Below are 19,070 nucleotides of genomic sequence, written 5' to 3'. Positions count from 1 at the left end.
TATTTATTTATAAATATTCTCTTAACAGGTGTCATAGTGTACTTCAGCTGTCAGCTTGACACAAATCTATAGAGTCACCTAGAAAGAGGGAATCTGAACAGAGGAATTGCTTCCATCCAACTGGCTGGTGGACATTTCTGTGAGGCATTTTCTTCATGGATAATTGATGTAAGAGGTCTCAGCCCACTGTGGGCCATGCCACCCCTGGGCAGGGGACTCTGAGTTGGATAAGAACTGGAAATGAGCCTGGAGGCAAAGGGAGAAGCACTTCTCTCTTGGTTTCTACTTCCAGTTCCTGCCTTGAGTTCCTGCTGTGGCTTCCCTCAGTGTCAGACTATATGCTACAGGCTAAAATAAGTCCTTTTGCCCCGAGTTGATTTTGGTCACTGTGTTCAGCACAGCAACAGAAAGAAAACTAAAATAATGTCTTATTAAATTAAAAAGTAAAGGAATAAATTACTGGCACTGGATTTTTCATAATAAGAAATTTTCATTATCAGCAAAGAAAAAGGTTCAAAAAGCACGACCCAGGATATTGCCATTGTTAGACTAGGAGATGGCTCTCTCCCATTTGCATTTTCTCTTTTCCATAGTGCTTTTATTTATTCTTGTAAATTTCATGAATATACAAATTGTGATTTTAACCTATGCTTCTCCCTTCCCTCCCCCCACAACTCCCACCAGGTCCCTCCCAGCATGTCCACCTTCGGACTCCAAGCCTTTTATTTAAAAAAAAAAAAAAACATGCAGATTCCAGTTTGTGTTACCTGTGTGCAATTGTGTTAGGCTGGCACTGGAGCATGGGCAACCTACCAAAGGCCACAGCTCCAAAGGAAAATAATGCTTCCCTCCCCCAGCTGTCATATAAAAAAAAAAAAACTTTAAAGAATTCATACACAATAAATGATTGTTTGAAGCACCAAGTCACAGAAAAGACTCCATGGATCATGGTGTTTCCAGAAATCCTAAGTCATGGGGTGGCACTCTGGTGTGGGGTGTGGGCTAAAGTGAGCGAGCATTACTGACAACCTTTCATAGAAGTTGCAGTTCTGATTACACCCGAACAGCTTAGAACATTCCTTTGTGCTACATAAACTGTGGTCAGAGCAGCAAGACAAAAATAATAGCAGTAGTTTTGCTCCAGGAAATCCCACGTACTTTAAGGTGAGTAAATTTCAGTTTATAAGCTTGAAGTACATTAGGCTTGGAGCACTTCTTTCTTCCTTTTAAATCTACATTAATATTTGGCTCTGTGCTGGTGGGGAAGTAATTCAGAACCAAAGGTGCAATTTTTCTTCCAGAATGCTAAAATCAATTTTCTCCTCTGGCTTATAATAAATGGTAAGTCATATTCCCAGCAGCCAAAATTCCTCCAATTATGGGTGTACATTACTGGGTTCCAGAGAAAAGCATGTAAGACCTCCCTTTTTAAGTCTTAGAATTCCAATCCTGAAGAAAAAAGAACAACATGATTTCCTGCTGAAAATGTCTGCTCTCATGTTTCTCTGAATATCCCTTTTCAAAACTTTGCTGGTAAGAAAATGTATACTTCTTATGTAACTTGCTAGTAATATTCTCAGAATGTTGGATCAATCATTAATGTCCCATGGTTTCTGAAACCAACTGAACTTAAAATGACCGAATTGTCATCACATGAACATATATTGTCCTGTGCCACAAATCCATTGTCCATGTAACACACACACACACACACACACACACACACACACACACACACACACACACACTAAAACAGTATCATGCAAACTTAGAAATACATATGAAAGCCATCAGTGTATGGTTCAGCTCACGGAAATTTGATGAGAATCATAGTGTTCATTTGTGGATGTCTTATCTTTCTGGGCTTTGTTATCTCCCTAGTTAAACCTACAATCACTGCCCCTGTGTAGGAATCTTGTGAAAGTGAGAGTTACCCTTGATACACCAGGACTGTATGGTGGTCCTGTCATAACCACTACAAATAAATTCATAATGAAGTTAGGTAAGCGTTTATTTGTTTTTGTTTAATCTGTTCAGCACACTGTGAACTCCTAACATTTTAGCACAAATCCTAGCTGCCAGTCGCCAACAAACATCTGCTGGGTGAACTTGTGGAATAGTTTAGCCTCTGATTACATTGAGGTGCTCAAGATCTTTTGTGACTTTATGATAATAAATAATTTATTCATTCTTCAATCTTTTGAATGAACATCCCTAAATCTCAGAGTACACTTTTATAACCAATGTTCCCTGTTTTGGTGGTTATTTACTCTCCCAGATTGTCCATGATGTTTTCAACATTAAGCAGTTGTTCCTTATTGGACCAACTGAATTCTAATTTATAGATCCTTTCACTGTCTCTAAAGTTTCTCAAAGTCTACATAGTAACACTGGAAAGAAATATCACATTATTTTCTGGACAGACCCTTAAATCATCACATTCTACAACGTTTGACATCCATCAGATGGGCAATGTCTCCTGATATGGCTAACTGTCAATCCATATGGGCTGGGCGCGCTAGGAAAGCTTTTTACAGCTACGGTCCGTGAGATTGCCTCTCACAGATTTTCCCTCAGATGTTCTACATTCTGCTTCCTCCTTTAAGTTTTTGGCCATCCATTCCCCATCTGCTTCTGCATACACTTGGCCCTCCTCTTCTTTTGTGCTTTCAGTGTGTGGTGTCTGTACATATTCACGTGGGTACGTGAGCAAGTGTGTGGAGGCCAGAGGTGGATGGACGTTGACTTCTCTATCACTCCCAACCTTGTCACTGGGACAAGGTATCTCACTGAGCCTGAAGCCCACTGATTCAGCTAGATGGTATAACCAATGGTCTCCAGAGTCCTGCCTGCCTTTCCTCCAATGCCTCAGCATGAGGATTTCAATGCCTGCCCAGCTTTTATTTGCCTGCTGGGGATCCAAACTCAGGTCATTACACTTCCACAGCAAGGATGTTACTGGCAGCTATCTCCTGAGTCTGAAACCCCTGTCTCTGAGACATTAACTTCTCATGTGACACCAAGAATAGAACTCAGGGTCGAACGTGGGCTAGACAAGCCTCTACCACGTATTGTATCTCTAGCCAGGGCACCGTCTCCCTTCATGCCTGCTTTCAAAGGAATGGGAAGCACCCTCCCACCACCTGCGCAGAGAAGAACCAGAAATAGCTCATCAAAAGGTTCGTGCCCGAGACACAGCATTCTACCATCTTATTTCTGTCCCATCTACGAGATGATTTAAAACCTCGAGTTTATGCTCATGAAATTGTCCTCAAGCTTTAAAAAAAAAATGAGTTTACTTACTGTATTGGCCATACATTCTTGATCAGAATACTGGAAATCAGTAGTTAAGACAATGGTAAATAAAGTCCCTAACCCTTCTAAAATTGCTTTTCATATGTAGATTGCGTTTAATTCAGTTAGCTCTGATTTTTAAGAGATACAGGAATTGTTTGCAGCCACCAACCTTCTAGAAAGAACATGAAACTTCCAAAGCAAAGCACAGGTCTGTCTCTTATTTGCTTTTTTTCTACATGACTACAGTTCAATTTCTCCCTGCATGCCGCTTTTCTGAAGTTTGTGCCTCAAGGTCACCCGCCTAGTGACTGGTTAATCTGGTCACCATGTGGGCAGCCCATCACTTAAGGAATAAAGGAGGCAGGCCTTGGCTCACTGAGAGGGCTTTCTGAATGCTAATAGCATCGTTAGGTGCCTCTGTGATCTTAATTGCTAGCTGTCTTTCTTTTCTGATCCAACAATAATATTAATATATTCCCCTAGTTCCCTGTAAGGCATAATGTGCGGAATTGATTGCCTAGGCATTTTCGGGATATGGGACACTGAAGAGGCATTGGATGCTGTCCGAGTCCCCTGTATTGCCTTTAGTTCCACTCCTAGAGATAACTATCTATGTAAAGTGAGACACTTGTGAACTGGGGCACAGTTACTTAGTGCAGAGACAGCTATTCCTAAAACCCCAACCAGCCTGACTCAACCACTCCTGTTTTGATGCACCCAAGCAGCCGCTGGGTACACTGGCATTCACTCTTTCTTCAGACATTTTTCTATTTTCCATTCCGCCAACTTAGCCAAGGAGATAAAAGAGTGACTGATCCTTTTGTGTTTGGTATCGCGTCTCATGGAAAGTGTTCGTCTGATGAATCAGTTATTAATAATATTGATACTTTGAGCTTACTGCTTGTCTGCCCTTACTAGCACTTTTAATAGTATATTTGTTTAGCATGTAGCTGTTCAAAAGTTGGCAAGAGAACCCAGCAAGCAGGTGAAGGTGCTAGCTCCACAGATCTGATATCCCAAGTTTGATCCCTAGAACCCATAGTGGAGGGAGCAAAAAAAAAAAAAAAGTATGACTGCAGACCAGAAGAGGGCACCAGATCTCATTACAGGTGGTTGTGAGCCATCATGTGGTTGCTGGGAATCCAACTCAGGACCTCTGGAAGAACAGTCAGTGCTCTTAACCTCTGAGCCATCTCTCCAGTCCTCTTTTTTTTTGTTGTTGTTGTTTGTTTTTTGTTTTGGTTTGGTTCTGGTTTTTCGAGACAGGGTTTCTCTGTGTAGGTTTGGTGCCTGTCCTGCAACTCGCTCTGTAGACCAGGCTGGCCTGGAACTCACAGAGATCTGCCTGGCTCTGCCTCCTGACTGCTGGGATTAAGGACATGCGCCACCACCGCCCAGCGCAAAAGACTCTTGAAAGTTGCCCTCTGACCTCTGCATGCCTGCCATAGCCATGTACCCAAACTCACGCCATACACACAGAATAATAATAAATACAAATTAAAATTTAACAAAACAAAAGAATTTCACATTACATGTCATCTTATTTGAGACTTCCCTGTGGCTTTGTAAGGAAAGGAACTAATAATTTAGAGATGACAGGATCAAAGGGCACCACCATGCTGTCCAGAGATAGCTCACCAAGATGTGACAAGCTCAAACTCATCTTTGCTGATCTTGTGTGAAGCAGTATTTGATTCTTCCATTCCAGGCTCCCTTTGTGCTGTCCAATAGAAAGAGAGGACACTCAGGTGTGAACCATGTGGGGTGGGAACAAGCATCAGTAGCAAAGGAGAGACATTTCTATATAATACAATTATAAAGGAACTCTCACATGAAGCCATGTTTAAAATTATTTTGTTTAGAACTAGAAAGAAATGGTTCCTTCGAGATTAATTTGAGTGTTCTGATAATTAAAATCATTTCAGTTAGTCAGTTATTCTCTTCCAATCATTTGGAATAGGTATTCTTAATTCCCAGTAAAATGATGACTTAACATCCTGATGATGATAGCAGCCAGCCATTCAGCTCTATCTGCCCTTCGCCGAAACAATGGGAATACCAAAGGATGGGTTTCACATCACAATTCATTCATTGTGCATTCATTTACCATCTTCCGTTGAAAAGTTTTCACTCACCAAATGGGAGAGAAGGACAAATAAGTAAATAGGTAATTATTATACAAGAAGTACTAAAATATAAAAACACACAGCATCAAACCCAGAATGAAAGGCAGCCATTAAGGTGAAGTAAGCTGTTATTTAGGCTTGAGAAAGGTTAGTCAGGCTAGAAGGGGAAATGGAGTGCTGCCAATTAAGATGCTCCTCCAGTAGTTCTGGTGCTGAGTGAATGGAGGAAGAGCTGGGGAGTGGGGGGAGATGAGCAAGGTAGGAGGGAAGGGGGAACTCAACCCTGAAAACCCACAACACCGCTTATGAAAGCTTTTCATAATACTGGAGTGGCTGACCAACTTAGAAAAGCCTTAGGCACAGGCAGACTTGAAGATCTGGTATTTTGGCTGCACTTGGTAATTTAGCATTCAGAAATATCTGAGATGCAGAAGTATTTGTGAAGGTTGTTAGCGAAATTGAAGCAAGAAAATCCAGGTAGCGAAAGGACCAGATTAAGAGCTGTTTTTATCTTGGCCTACTGCGCTTAGCCCGTCCAGGGCAAAGCTGGAGCTCAGGACTGCCAGTTCCTATACCGAAAAGTTTTTTCTCCCTTTCGCTGTCCTCTATCTCCTCAGCTTTTCCTTCCTTTTGCAAATTGTATTGCCTTAGGAACGTGTGCTGAGATACTAAGACATTTTTAAAGATAACCTCATTCCCTGCTAGAACCAAATATTTATCATGATATTAGAGTTGAGACACTTCTCTCTGAAAGTCCCAAACACAGGAGCTCATTTGATTTTCTCCTGAGAATTCTAAAGCTCCTTTCTCCTTCTGTGGGTAAAAATAAAGATGCCCTAAATTCCACTAGCTAAATACTTTAAGCTTCAAGTTTGGCTTTTCTTTATATTGCAGTTTGAAGGGTAAAGCCACACACGCAAAAAAAAACTTGTTTTATTGTACTCTCCAGCATCAAGACAAAGGCTCGCTCTTAATGAGACTTGTAGGGGCAAGAACAATGAGAAGTTCAGAGCATGGGAGATCATATATCACCCCGACCTCACTAACCTTCCCTGCACTAAATGACAAACTGCTAGAAATAGCCCTTGGATCGGGTCACAGACACTAAAACATCCAGCCTTCACCATGGAGCGCTGCTATTCCACCCTATCTGTCATTTACTACCTACACTCACCGAGGCCGGCTTCACTGCTTAGCAGAATTTCAAACACAAAAAATAGAAGTTTCCCTTTGAAAGAGAGCCACTTCTAGGGTTATCTAGCATCTTTGGACGTATGAAATGATTTCAATAAGATCACAGTATGGCACAGGGTGGTTTCGGATGTATCGGAGGATTGCCGCTTAAGAGCAAGTTTGGGGCTGTGGGCCAGTGGATGGCAATGTGGCCCCCCGCCTCGCTTCATCCCAGTGCCTAAGCCATTAGCACTGTATGATCACTACAATGGTAGGACAGACAAAGGACATTACCCTCCTCTTTATCAGAGAGTTAGCCCGAGATGATGGAGATTTGGCTAGCTTCTAAGAGAAAGGAAGCAGTGTGATTCACCAAGGGCTTCAAAGCCTCCAGCTTCCCGTGACACATACTCGCTGTGGACACTCATTCCCAAACTTTAACTAGAGCCATTGTTCCTGGTTCTGAATGTAGATACGAGGCACTCTTCTAGTGTAGTCAGAAAAATCAGAATTGAGGAAAAATTTAACCTTGGGGCATGAATATACATACCACGCTTCAACCATGCTAACACTCATGCACTATTTCACATCTTTTTCAGGTGAGAAGAGGGATGTTTAAGAGGGCTTTTTAAATATATATATATGTATATGTATATATATATATATATATATATATCCTAAGTCCAAATGCTGAGATTCATGGTTTGTGAATGGATAATGACTGAAAGTTCACATTCTCCATGGCATGTATGTGTTTGGCATTTGCATAGACACTGCAGCACACTAGAGAGACAGTCCTGAGCTGTGCGACACCCTTCTTGCATTTATAAAAGTTGCAACAACAATAGTGAAAAGCAATTTGCAGAATGAGTCCATGACTCAAAGGTCTCTACATTCACATACCCAATTAATACAGAAGGAGCGTGTGTTCCCGGGGCCAAAGTTAAATTAGAGGGGTCAGTAAGACCTTCTTTCAAAGGGTTGTGTTTCAACTGCAGCTTTTTTAAAATCTTTTTTTGTCACCTCAATAATATCTATTGCTTCATTTATATAATATACAACGAACTCAGTCAAGAAAAGAAATATCACAACACAAATATTGCACCAATCAGGAAAACATGTGTCTAATAGTAAAATAGACCTATTACTTACACGTAGTCAGGTTTCACGAAAGCAGTTTCCTGAAAACATATGATTCTAATGCCAAGGGCATACTGAAGCCCACAGCGTTCATCCAGCAACCTTGCCATGGGAAATCACTTTATTATGGGGTCCCGCTGGATCTTCAGCAGCCAAGACTCTGCGGAAAAGCTCTCAGAGTTCATGCTATTACCATCTACCATTGAGGAAACTTCAGGAACGTTCTCCATAAATCAGAAATGGGAATGATTATCCCCCTTGCTCTCTGCCAGCACTTAACAATCACAGTGTGATGAATAAGGTGGAAAGTGAGTGTGTTGTAATACACAGAGGAAAGGAAAATCCAGTAAGACGAAAAATATTCACGACTCCTTAGAAAGCCCATCAGCAAATCAAACTATTTGCAGAGAACCGGCTACATGCTTGGTGTGATGGTAATTTAAAGAACTAAGTGTATTTTGTTCACCGTGGAGATTATTCTATTTCAGTCTGAGCAACCAATCAAATGCATATGCAGCAAATGCAGAGAAAACTCACAGCCTGCCCCCATAACCACAGGACAAAAGTGCAAAAGCAGGAATTCTCAGTAGGATACAAGCTGCTCCTCCAGGGTACTTATTACCAGCATTAGTCCTGACATAGGTTCAATACAGAAACGAAGCAAAGATGGCTGCTGCAGGTGCCCCACCTCATTTCCAAGAACATCAACTTTGGGCAGAGAGCAAAGGTTACAGGACTCCTAAAGCCCAACTATTTCCAAGGACAAAGAAGTGATCATATAAACCTGACTTTGACGGGAATCTTTCCCACATCCTGCCTCAACTAGTCATGGTCAGTGTTGTCAACTTGATTAGATTGAAAATCAGCCAGACTGGTAAAGCATAATAAATGGTGTGTGTGTGTGTGCTTGTTTCTAGATATTAGATAATAAAAGATCTTTAGATTTTGAATAGACTGTCAGAAGGTGGAGAAAACTGTGGTAGGTGGGGTCTGGTCGAGGGAAATGTCACTGGTGCTGTCTTGGGGTGGGGCACATATCTTGCCCTGATCCCTTCTTATGTGTTCACTCTTTTCCCTATTGGTCATATGGTGACAATCTTCTCCTACACATTCCCACTACCATGATGTTATACATCATTTTTGTATAGTATTTCCCAAGGAGACATAAACAAATGTTTATTTACCCCAGATAGGAAACTGATGATAGACCAAAGAAACAATCCCACCCAATCTAGCTTGGTGAACCAAAGAATTTACTGAAGTTACCTACAAGAACATGAGTGACTTAAAGCCAATAGTGTCACCCAAAAACCCATTTCAGCATGAATGATGGTTCATAAAAACTGCATACCTGGATTTGTGACCAATTTGCAGGCACTTCCACTGAACTCTGCCCCAGCAAGGTTTACTGCTTGCATAGCCTTTGAGAGGGTCCTTATGAATCTTATGTCTGAGCTTCCTGATTCTTGTAAGTTTTCTGAGTTTCCTGAACCTTGTAAGCGTCATCAGCTTTCGGAGCCTCCTTCCTCCCTCCATGAGGGAATATTTAGATTTAGAGGAAACAACCACATGATGCTTACCATGGACCAAGAGTCCAGGTTGGCTATAATGGACTGAAGGTTCTAAAACCATGAGATAAAAGCCTCCTTCTAGACTGTTTATACCATACATTCTATTGTAGTGACAGGAAAGCTGGTTTACAAAGAGAAGGATTATTCATAAAAATCCATTAAAATGTATGCTGATATGCATTCTGGTAGGACCGCATAAAATAAATAGATGAATGGATGAGTGAGTGAGAAATGAAATGTCAGTACTGATAGGTGTCATGAATAACTTTCATGTGTAATAGAATAGAATAACTTCAGGCTTGTTTGGTGACCAAGTGAAGCCTTCTCACGAAAGATGACACGTTAATTGAAATATCTATGAAGAGAAGAGAGAGCCAAACAGAAGTGAAAGAAGAGCCTTTCAATCAGAAGGGCCAGCCATGTCCCAAGCTGGACAGAAGCTTCTATCAGTGAGAGACAAAGACAAACCTGGCGTGGCTAGAGTAAATGAAAAGGGAAATAGTAAAAGGTGGGCCAACCTGGTCAGTGGTCAAGGATGTAGGTGTCGGGAGCCCACACACCAGTCTGGACTTTCTTCGTGTCGTAGGAGATATTTGTTTTTAACCGCAAAGGAGAATGTAGTTGTGATGGTTCGAATGAGAATGGCCACCACAGGCTCATGTATTTGAATGCTTGGCTCCCATCTAGGGGAGTGCTTAGGAAGAATTAGGAGGTGTACCCTTGTTGGAGGAGGTGTGTCCCTGGAAATGGGCTTTGAGGTTTCAAAACCTCAGGCCAGACCCAGTCTCGTTCTCTCTGCCTCCTGCCTGCAGATCAGGATATGAGTTCTCAGCTACTCCTCCAGTGCCATCCCTGCCTGCCTGCCTGCCTCTACATTCCCCACCATGATAGCCATGGACTAACTCTTTAAAACTGTAAGCAAGGCCCCAGTTAAATGCTTCTTTTGTTAAGTTGCCTTGGCTATGGTATTTCATCACAGAAATAGAAGAGTAAATAAGACAATACCTAACTCTTATCGTTACTTTAGACAAAAAGATTATGAAGCCTTAAGAATCATGAATCTGCTGGCAGAAAGGTCCTTGCGCCCTCCAGCTGAGAGATGAAGGATGACTGGACTACACTGAGGTGATCTAATCTCTCGAGGACAGAGGGTACTGGAGGCAGGGCACCCTGGTATGAAGACAGTTACCTGTATATTCTGGACATGGCAGGTGAAAGGAATACTAGAAGTGAGACATTAGCACATTTTTTTCTGAGCTGCTAAGTAAAGGTCACTGCCGTTAGGGGAGCTCCTGGGAAGTACTAAGTAAGAGGGATTGCAGCTGGGGTTTTCTCCAGTCCTGCCCAGCTCCGCGGGCCCCACAACTGCTTATAAAATAATCACTCGGAAGCTCATATTAATTAAACTGTTTGGCCATTAGCTCAGGCCTACCACTGTCTAGCTCTTACACTTAATCTCAGCCCATTTCTGTTAATCTATATGTCGCCACGTGTTCCATGGCTTTACCTGTTGCTCCCTGGATGGCAGGCTGGCGTCTCCTCCTCTCAGCCTTCCACTTTCCAGACTTCTCTTCTCCCTTTGTCCTGCCTAGACTTCCTGCCTGGCTAGTGGCCAATCAGCGTTTTATTTATCAATCAATCATCCACAGCAAGGGATGCATTCAAAGATGCAGTGGAAGGGATTGTCTCTCCATTGCCTCATAAATAGTCCATCCACTGGAAAGTGTGGAAAACTGAGCACATATGTAGCACCAGAAGTAGACAAAGGAAAAGGCAGGAACATGAGACAGTCCCTTGTGAGGTTTGTTTGCTTGCTTGTTTGTTTGTTTGTTTGTTTGTTTTTTCTGTGAAATAACCAGCACAAGCCAAGAGTAAATTGTGGAAAGGCAGAGCTAAAAATTTGAGCAAAGAAGCTGTGAAATAATCATCTCAGCAAATGGAGAAATTTGGGTTTGTGGAGACATGTGATAAGATTGCCTGAAAGTGTAGTCATCTTGAAGGGAGGCCTTAAATTAGCATGGTTGTATGTTTTCTCACGATAAGCTCTCCGAGTTCCAGCATGGCCTAAGTCGGTAACTGAGTTTCACAATGGGCAGTGGTGTTGTGTTACTTCTAAAGCACTTCAGACACAGGACTTGAGACAACACAAGCGTGTTATTTTACATTGCTGGAGGCCACAAGTCCAGGATGGACGCCACTGGGCAAAAGCCTAAGTGTCAGCAGTGCTGCCCCCTTCTGGATGTTCTGGGTAAGAGTCCGTTCTCTGCCTCTTCCAGCATCCTGCTCTTCTTCTGAGCTGGCTGAGGTTGCCAGGACGCTGCTCCTTCTCTGCCTCCTGTGTGACACCGGCATCATCTGGATAACCCAGGGCATTCTCCATCCCAAGGCCAGCCCAATGTCATCGTTAGTCTCGCCTGCAGCTTTCAGTCCCCTCACCATGTGGGCTGGCATCTAAGGATCACCAAGGAACAGCTTTAGAGATCTGGCATTCTGCCTACAGTGTCAGGGCCAGGGGTTTGCCAGATAAAGTAGAACAAGGCAAATGAGAAGAAGAAGGTGTTGAGTGTTTCCAAGGCCTGATCACAGAGCTGAACCACAGAGCTGACAATGTATTTTAAGCCATAAGGCAAGATGCAGGAATAGTTAGAGGGTCAAATAACATGACAAAGAATGGGGGTTTTAGTGAGAAGTTCTGGATTTTTGAGAATATTTGCTCCTCTTACAGAGGACCTGAGTTCAGGTCCCAGAATCCACATCAGGCAGCTCACAAGCACCAGTAATTCTAACTCCAGGAACTCTCTCTTATGTCCCCTGCCCCAACACATGTGCATATGTCCCACACGTCCCACAGACGCACAGAGACATAAATAAAAATATAATAAAATTTAAAATAATTCCTTCTGTGAGTGGTGAAGCATGCTCTTAATTCTCACGCAGGAAGTAGAAGCAGGAGAATCTGTGTGCGTTCAAGTCTGGCCTGGTCTTCATAACAAGTTCCAAGCCATCCGGGGCTACATCGTGAAACTCTGTCTAAAAAAAAAAAAAAAAAAAAAAAGTAAATAAACAAATACTTTTTGTAAATTGGAGAAAAAGTTGTTTCTGGAATTGTAATATTGAACTTGGTGAGGAAGGAAAAGGAAGTCAGAGCTGCAGACAGATTTTAAAATGGGTTTTGGGAGTGCTGGACAGTAGTTTAACATTTAAAAGTGCTTACTGCTCTTGCAAGGAAAAAACCCAGATTCAGTTTCCAGCACCCATCTAGTGACTAACAACTGCATGACTCCAGTTCCAAGGAATCAGATGCCCTTTTCTGACCTCCATCTACTATGGCACTTTTGTGGTGCACACAAACTCAGGCACACACATATACACATAAACTAAATGTGTATTTCTCTAAGATGAGCTTAAAGAGTTATAGCAGTTGTTGGAGACAGAAAGGTTTATGAATTTTCACACTAAGATTCTGAAGCGAGGGAGGTGCCTCGGTGGTGAAGCACTTGCTGTACAAACTCAGAATCGGAGTTTGGGTCTGCAGAACCCATGTAAATGTAGACAGCCAGGTGGCCCTACCTGTAATCTCAGCACTTAGGAAGTTGAGATTGTGTCCCAGAGAAAGCTGGCTGACTAGGTTACCCACGTCAGTAAATGCTGCATTCAAGTGAGAGATACTGCCTCAATATGAGGTGGAGAAAATGGGGAAAAAAGACAACTGACATCAAATTCTGGTCTTCACACACATATACATGGACCCACATATCTTCATGTGCCACACACATGCAGACATCCAAACATACCACAAACACACACACAATACACACATACATGCTCCCATGCACTTGCACACACATACACTGAACACCTATAATTGGTCCCAAAGTTATAGTTAAGCAGTAAAGATCTAGTATATTTACTTTTAAGAAAGTAAGTGTACTGGTACAGCAGAAGAATTAGTTGCTTACTTTAACCAGGAACTAGGGCCATTTTTATTACAAATGAACTCAGGACTGGCAACAACCACATGGTTGTTCCATTTTCATAAAATTAGAAACAATGCAGTAATAGCTTATTATTATTTTGTTTTTTAAAAGAAGATATTGTATTATCTTTTACAGTAATTTATGATTGTATTTTACCTATAGTTATTTAGACATGTTTACATGCAGCAGATAATTGTTCATAGTGGACTGAAAATTAATGCAAGGACTATGGTCTCAGTGATAGGTATATTTTGAAGTTCTTAATATGGAAATATACCAATGTAGCTTGGTACTGTATTTTTTATATTGATCTGCTGATACCAGTTATAGGTTTAAAGATTGTATTTTCAGAGTGGAAACCAATGTCTTTGGAGTTATTATTCAAGGACAGTACAGTATTACATGCTTAAGAATCTCAAGCTACTAAACCATACTCTAAGAAAATCCCTCAGAAAGGAGAGTTCCAAGTGAAAGAACCTGCAACAGTCTCTTTGGCTTACTTTTCTGTCACTGACATTGGCAGTGGGAAGCTCTCTCATGTGGTGCCATAAATGACTAGTCACGAAGAACTACAGAATAGTTGTAAACTAAACGTGGGTAGCTTGGTATCTGCATTGGTATGCCTCAGAAACGCTGCACTGAGTATACGCCCTCATTACTGGACTTCATTTTGATACTTGTCTATCCTTCATAGTGCCCTCTACTTTTAAAGGGTTTATATGTTGAAAAACTGCTGTGGCCTTTTATGACCTGTATATAATGCAGAATAAAATAATAAAATTCCTGATAGCTTTTTTTAAGTGATAAATGTACCGAGACAATATTGTGTTGAATGTTTGTACCCTTTCAGGGAGTTTCTTGGGTTTGAGACTGAAATAAGATTAAAACACAGGTTTCTTTAAAAAAAAGAAAAGAAAGAAAGAAGGAAGGAAGGGAGGGAGGGAGGGAGGGAGGGAGGGAGGGGAAGGAAGGAGGGAGGGAGGGAGGGAAGGGAGGGAGGGAGGGAGGGAGGAAGGAAGGAAGGAAGGAAGGAAGGAAGGAAGGAAGGAAGGAAGGAAGGAAGGAAGGAAGGAAGGAAGGAAGGAAGGAAAAGTAGCTTTTAAGTTTTGGATCACAAGCCATGCTTCAATAGGATTTTGACCCCTGGACCTGTCTTGGGGGAAGCTCTCCTCCATTCTGACCTGCATGGTGTCATGGAGAGAGAGGGAAGGTGATGGTCAAGGAGCTGTATGGGAGCCAGAAGACAGATGCTCTGTGTGGGGACAGGCCATTCTGTTTGCAGACCAATAAATGACTTAGAAAATGATGTGCAAATGATTTCGCTAAGGTGTGCCAGTTATCTGAAATGACTTTTTAATACCTGAGGAACATTGTGTATCTAATTTCCTAAGGATGTTTCTGTTATGAACCTGAAACTGTTTCATGCTTTATTTTCCAATACAAATATGGGTCATCTCCTTGCAGTGTTCATTGAGAGATTTCTCTTTGGTGCACTGTGCCCAGAAAGTACTAAATTAGTTCTGCTCTATCAAAACAATTACAGAATTGTCTGAGAGGCACACTGCTTCCATGCTGCATTACCAAAATATTATTATTTTCTTCCAGACCCATGCATGTCCTCTTTTCCAAGTTAGTACAAAATGACACTTGACTAAACACAAGCAGCCAGTTTTTCATGTTCTCTGTAATTTGGAGTGAAGGCAGGCTACGTTATAAACTTATTGAGTAAAATAGAGAATCAACAAAATGATGTTTTGTGTGTTTCAGTTCAATTATTAACTGAACGTAATTGCTGCTATGAAATTTTTGAAAAATAATATTGACAGCAAGGACTTTGCAATTTCCTTTTTAAAAGAGTTTACCAAAATGTTCAGCTCTTTTAGTAGTTACAAATTTGTACTCCAGGTGTACACCCCCTTTAAATGTTTTACTAAGAGAGTAGAAGCTGTTGTATTTTAGAATGTGTAAATTTAAGGGGCAATTGCTTAAAATTTCTGTACTGTTACTTTCATGAACTTTCTAATGGTCTGCCATAGATCATATCACATCACATCTTTGTTCACATATTTGTAGCCACTTTCCCTCAAATTCTCCTTTTCAGATTTTCAATTTCTTGAACATCCTGGGAAGCATAGCTCTTCAGAGCCTTCACTAACTATGAGGCCAACACACAACTCATTTATGATTTTGTTTTGGTCTCAAGGCTACTAGCACTGTTCCAAAGACAGGAGGTCTCTCTCCAGGAGTTTTACAAGCCAAGGCCTGTAAGGACAAGCTGAATTTGTACAAGGCTCTTCCATCTCCCTACAGGACTGGCCTTATTCTAAGAACAAAGTCATGTTCAAAAAAGTGTTTTTAGCTGGAGAGATGGATTAGTGAGAAAGAATGATGGCTGTATAAACATGAAGACCTGAGTTCAAGTAAATAAAAGCTAGGCATGCCTGCATGCCTGCATCCACAGCATTGGGAGGGAGAGACAAGTAGATCACTCAGGAACTCACTGGCCATCTAGCATTGCTAAAACAAAGATCTTTAGGTTCAGTGAGAGACCCCGCCTCAAGGGAATAAGTTGAAAAACAACAAATGGAAGACACTTAATACCTTCCTCTGACTTCCACACGTGTTTACACAGACATGTGCAACACACACACAAATACACATGCACACACGTACACCACACACACAAACATGTTTGATTGGTTGATTGGTTGATTACACTGATGACTGATGCATGCCTTAACCCCCTTCCCCATCTCTGCCCACCCAGTCCATCCTTGACCCCACAAGGAGCTTCATCTCTTTTGTGAGAGCAGTGGGAACGGTGATGGGGGCTATAAGAATGTATGGGCTCTAGGCTACAGTTACATAGCTCACAAACAACGGCAATTACTTTTAAACCGATTAATTTAAATTAGGCCAAAGGAAAAACAAACCAAATCTCTGACAAGAGCTCATCTCTCCAGAGCTTATCTGAAGAGTTAAGTGTTCTCATGTGAATGGTAAGACCACGGGGTATCATTTCTGAGTCCCTGCCCTCAGGAGCTTAGAATGATCCTGGGTGAAGATCAACATGGCATGTTGGGAGAGGAATCTCCACATTACGTTAAGTGATCATTATAGGAGCTATGTTAGGAATTGTGCTTATATTTTCTTCAGCTGTTTTTTTTTTAACAAAAGTGTATGTACCACAAAGTTAAAGACTGTTTGCAGTGTCTATTGCTGAAGGCTTAATAACTAATAGAATGACTGCATATCATAAGCACTAGGTAGATATCAAATTGATGTAAAATTACCACCATGCAGGAACTAGAGGTGACAGAAAGGGCTGTCACTGCTTTCTAGACTGAAATGGTTAGCAAACGGAGCTATAGCCCAGCATGAAATCTAAGCGTCCCCGTGAGCAGCAACCTTGAGCCAGTTCTCCTAACAGAGGAGAACTAGTGTCTAGAGATGTCCAGTCAAGCCAGGAAGCAGGTCATGGCTCATGGCAGGAAAGAGGTTCTGTGATGTAGCCAGACAGTTGGCACCTGTGAACACAGGGTCTCATGGAAGGCTCCTGAAACAGTTTTAACAAGGGAAGCTTAGTTCCTGCCCCACTGGACAGACAGGTAGAGTCAACTTCCTCAACCTGTGCTCCTATGTGGTCATTGATGTAGATCCACTGGCAAGACCCCTAGGAGATTTCACTCTGAGTAAGGAGAGGGCTACTTAATGCTCAGCAAATTTGACACTTGCTTGTCACTTGAAACACATACACACATGCATCTATACGTACATTCACACTTAGACACAGGGATACAACTATCTTCCACATAGGTGCCCCATCCATATAAAAGTTACTTCTATTCAAAAAGAACAAGAGGGACTCTATAAATGTTTTCACAGCTCTGTTGAGGTATAGTTGACATAAAGAAACTCCATCTATTTCACACACTGGTTTGGGTAAGTTTTATATGCATATGTCTGTGGAGCCATTAAAACAATCAAGACACATCTACCCCGCTTTGCCACCTGAAATTTCCTGAGTCCTCTGTCGTCTCTGTGCTAGTTCCAAATCCAATGTCGTCATGCTTTCTGCCTGCTCCATGAGAGTGGACCTGGGTCCAATATCGTCACACTTCCTGCCTGCTCTATGAGAGTCGACCTAGGCTCTTTAACACTTCTCACCAGCAGTACACCGAGCTCTGTCAGAAGAAGGTACTGTGCAGGTATAACTACAGGAGGGGTTTACTTCCAGGCTCTGCTGCGTGCACTAGACAGGCACGCTCAGTACTGATGCTCCTCCAGCACCCTGCTCCAGCAAGGTCAGCATCTACAGGTACAGGCAGTTCTTAGAGTATCCTCTGACGGCTGACATAGGAACATTTCCTGTGACTACTATGATTATATGATTGACTCCCCTGCTACCCTACAGAGTTGACTGCAGACAGCTAGTGCCGTTGCTGGACCAAGGCCACCTCCCTTGAGCCAAGGCTATGCCTTCTCTGACAAAATCTGTATCTCACCCTCTTAGAGTTGGGCAGGTGACAAGAGAGAATTTTCTTGTGTGTTCTCTCTCAGCATTTGGGGTGATACCTGTCCCTTATGTCAAATGATTCTGTGGCTTTCTCTTTAGCACTTTTAACCAATCCCTGATTTCTCCAATCTCAATTTTAGTCATTCCTTATATTAAAATTTCTCTATTTACATGACTCTGTGTTTTCCCCTATCTTGATTGGATCCAGCTTATCTGTATATTTACTTTTCTGCATATTTTATATATCCAGGTACATTACATATATATATAGGAAAACCTGCATGTTGCACATATACGCATGTTACCTTCCTGCACACACATATACACTTTCCCATTTACCCCTTCTTGCCTCCCTGCCCCTCACATCTTACACACACACACACACACACACACACACACACACACACACACACACACACACACACTGACTACTAACTGTAAATATATTAGAAAGCATTATCTACCCAAAGATTTTACTCCTCTGTGTTCTTCGTGTTTTATAACTTTGGGTTGTCCATCAGCTCTCTGGTACATTCTGAGCTAACATTTACATATATTACAAGACATTGCTCTGTTTTGCTTTACATGTGGATATCCAGTATTTCTAGGACCATCATTGCTCCATTGAATTCCTTCATCAAAGAGTAGTTGACCAGATAGCTGTGTGTTCTTTTCTGGACTCCCTCTTCTGCTGTATTTATCTACTTGCTCATCCTCACATGGATGATATGCTCAATTATGTATTTATTATCAATGAACAGCTGAATAAATATATCTTAAAATTAAATATAATTATCCAACTGTTTTCTTTCTCAAATCTCTTTTGTTTGTTGTAGGCTCTATAAAATTTCAAATTTCCTTTGCCAATTTCTACCAAAAATAAAGAGGAAAAAAAGATTGCAGAATATAAATTCAGATGCTATTGTGTCTATAAGTTAGTTTACATAGAACCTGTGAACTGACAATATTGAGTTTTCCAGCCTGTGTTAATCAGAATTTCATCTCCATGACAAATGCCTGAGAGAGAGTTTAAAAGGAGGTGAGATTTATTTTGGCTTTAAGTTTCTAATCCTTTAGCCCGTTCTCAGCTGCCTTCCTTGTTTTTGAGGCCCTGGTCTTCGCAGGTGCCTGACATTCACATAGTACACACACATACATGCAGGCAAATCACTCACACATAAATTAAAAATCAATTAAAAAGTATATAGATCTGTAACCACCCCCATAGTCTAATCACTCCTGGAAATGCACTCAAAGGTTACTCTCCTGG

At 41.6% G+C, this 19,070-nt stretch overlaps 1 protein-coding gene and 1 long non-coding RNA gene across 3 annotated transcripts in view; one reads left to right on the top strand and one right to left on the bottom strand.

Annotated features, from left to right (window-relative positions):
• The window catches only part of Hs3st5 (heparan sulfate-glucosamine 3-sulfotransferase 5), a 281,180-nt gene that overhangs the window by 215,234 nt on the left and 46,876 nt on the right, over positions 1-19,070 (top strand). The window lies entirely within an intron of this gene.
• The window catches only part of LOC143268855 (uncharacterized), a 56,180-nt gene that overhangs the window by 11,789 nt on the left and 25,321 nt on the right, over positions 1-19,070 (bottom strand). The window contains exon 2 of the long non-coding RNA XR_013044990.1: positions 4,936-5,017. This is a non-coding gene — a long non-coding RNA (uncharacterized LOC143268855). The remainder of the gene's footprint in view (positions 1-4,935; positions 5,018-19,070) is intronic.

This window comes from Peromyscus maniculatus, chromosome 16 (genome assembly GCF_049852395.1).
Source record: "Peromyscus maniculatus bairdii isolate BWxNUB_F1_BW_parent chromosome 16, HU_Pman_BW_mat_3.1, whole genome shotgun sequence".
Lineage (NCBI taxonomy): Eukaryota > Metazoa > Chordata > Mammalia > Rodentia > Cricetidae > Peromyscus > Peromyscus maniculatus.
The sequence above is the reverse complement of the archived record's forward strand: the minus strand, read 5'-3'. Positions and strand labels throughout refer to the sequence as shown.